The sequence below is a fragment of the Triticum aestivum genome, chromosome 2B (genome assembly GCF_018294505.1).
Source record: "Triticum aestivum cultivar Chinese Spring chromosome 2B, IWGSC CS RefSeq v2.1, whole genome shotgun sequence".
Classification (NCBI taxonomy): Eukaryota; Viridiplantae; Streptophyta; class Magnoliopsida; order Poales; family Poaceae; genus Triticum; species Triticum aestivum.
The window spans coordinates 760886313-760889013 of record NC_057798.1 but is presented as its reverse complement, the minus strand read 5'-3'; positions in this window follow the sequence as shown (position 1 = coordinate 760889013).

The window sequence follows — 2701 nt, the reverse complement described above, 5'->3', positions numbered from 1 at the left end:
ATGCAGACATGACTCGAATGCTCCAGAAGTAAGTTCAATCGATCATTATCGCACCATATCAGCAACTTTGTTCATTTCCTGATATCATGTAATTATTATTTTTGTCTGGCAGGGTTTGGAAAGAGTTCACCGTAATTGCTCCGGGACTGCCGACCGAGCTGTGATTTACACACCCGAAAGTGAGTACTACTACATAGTTCCGCGCATCTCCCATTGATTCTAGCTAGTTTCATCAATACCATTTAGCATGCTTGCTTATCAGTTTGATTGACATCTATTTCTCATAAAGTGCTTGTGGCAGGAAGCCGGGAATAATTTCCATGGATACTACATTTGCGAGTTCATCTACAACGCGACGGCCCCTAATAAGCGGGGCTACTCTAAAAAACAATATGAAGTGTGTAAGCAAAAATATTCACAATTTTATTTTATTACCATCGTTTGTGTTGAGTTTCATTCATACACATGTATTGACCCTCTTCTTCAATTTAGATCTAGCAGACGCGGGAGGAACTCCTACCACAAGATCGCATACGAGCAATTCAAGAGGAATTGGCGGGATTCTTTCTTGACCACGTCATCAATCCATCCGGAGAATACCATGTGGAAATTGACTTTAGATGTTAGGGATTGTAAGAGATCTTATATTGTATATAGGTAGCTAGTAGCGTCGGATAATACGAAAACTTGTTGTTCGACCAATATTAGCTGTAGCGCCTTATTAGTAGCGCCAGCCCCCGCGCTACTAATAGGCCCAAAACCCGTGCAGCTGCTAGGCTTTTCCCTAGTAGTGAATCTCTCGGAGAAGGAGAGGTCGATCACTTCTCTCTGTATATATTCATGACGATCTTGTGTACTTAATGGTTCCTTCATTTGCTTACTAGCTAGCATGTCGAGTTCTCTCTATATGTATAGTACCTAGCGTTGACCAAGCACGGAGATAAGAGAGGTCACTTCTCTCTTTTAGCTAGCTAACACAATATATGAAACCCCTAAATTAACCCTCCAAAACCCCCCAACCCCCCTTCAAAAAAAACAAAAAACCCAGCTCCTGAGCTGCTGACGCGTGGATGCTTTTTGGTCCCGGTTGGTATTATCAACCGGGACTAAAGGCCCTCCTGCATGGGTGCCCGGAAGGGGCCACGTGGAGCACCTTCTGTCCCGGTTCGTAAGCGTACCGAGACTAAAGGTTTTGGGCTTTAGTCCCGACCCTTTAGTCCCGGTTCCAGAACCGGGACAAATGGGAATTTTCTACTAGTGGTAAGATAACTCCTCGGGGTTCATGGCTTGGTCATAGGCTTTCGTAGTGGCACGCTTGATGCATCTTTGGTCGTACAAGGCGGTGGGGTGGATTCTAGATCCGCTACCGAGATCGGTTCTAAACCCGACATCGCATCTGAGATCGGGCTCTGATTTAGGTCAGAGTCGGGTGTTGTGATGGAGTTTTCCAAGGCGGGGGAGGGGGATTCCTCCATGGTCCAAAGGGGGCCAATTTCGAGATCGAACCTTTGATGTTTGCCAGCCCTCCAATAGGATGATCTCACTGCGGGAGTCCGCAGTGTACTCCAGACCTCCAAAGGTCACGATCTGGTTGGGAGCATAGTTTTCGATGGCAGACAAATGACCTGCCGAATGGACATAGAAGATCATGCTGCCGAACACGAAGAGCTGGCCGGGGACGTAGACTTTCCCGTAGCCATTGCCGGAGTTGATTTGTACATGAGCTGTCAATCTCACAGCAGGGCTCTCAATGAAAGCACCAGTGTGAGTGTAAAAACCGGCAGACCTCGGGGTATGGGGTCCCGAGCTATGGATCTCAGACAGATGGTAACAGGAACAAAGGAACCCTATGTCCTCTTTTATGGAGGTATGGGGTCCCGAGCTATGCCCTCTTTTATGGAGGTAAAACCCTATGTCATGCTCTTATTTATATTGATAAAGATGTATCGAGCAGAGTTGATCTATCTTGAGATCGTTAGATGTGTTCTAACTCTAGGGCTAGGTGAATGAGATTGTGTTGATGTCCGCTCTATGGGCTAAAGCCTATGGCTTATATACACGCCAGGCAGGGTATCTAGGGTTACAAGGTCGGTACCCTAATGTGGAGGCGGTGGGAGAAGTCTTGGTGTATACGACAAGTCTCTGCGGTCTTGATCTTGTCCCCAGCGTGTAGATTCCGGAGTCCATCTTGAGAAGAATGAGGGCCCATTGGCCCAACCCGAGGAGCATGGGCTAGCTAGGTTAGCACTCCCTAGTCCAGGAGACCGTCACGTTTGTCTCAAAAAAAAGGAGACCATCACGTTGGGTGCAAGTATTTGCTTTTGTGTGTGCATGCGCTGTTCACGAGGTTCTGTGTGAGTCTCCTACTGGATTGATAACCTTGGTTAACTGAGGGAAATACTTATCTCTAATGTACTGCATCTCCTCTCCTCTTCGGGAAATCCCAACGCAGCTCACGAGTAGCATGTGTCACTTGATGCGGTGACCGGCAAAGATCAAAGCAGCAAGAAATATTGGCAACACATCAAGGAAAATACCACAAGATCTTGCCGTTCACGTCCCGTCGTTCATTGAAATAAATCCAAGGCCAGTGGGACGTGATCAAGAAAACATGTAGCCATTGGAGTGGTTGGTTGGAGCAAGTGAGGAATATACCTCCAAGTAGATGCAAGATCGATGATTACATAAGTTTGTTGTGCTC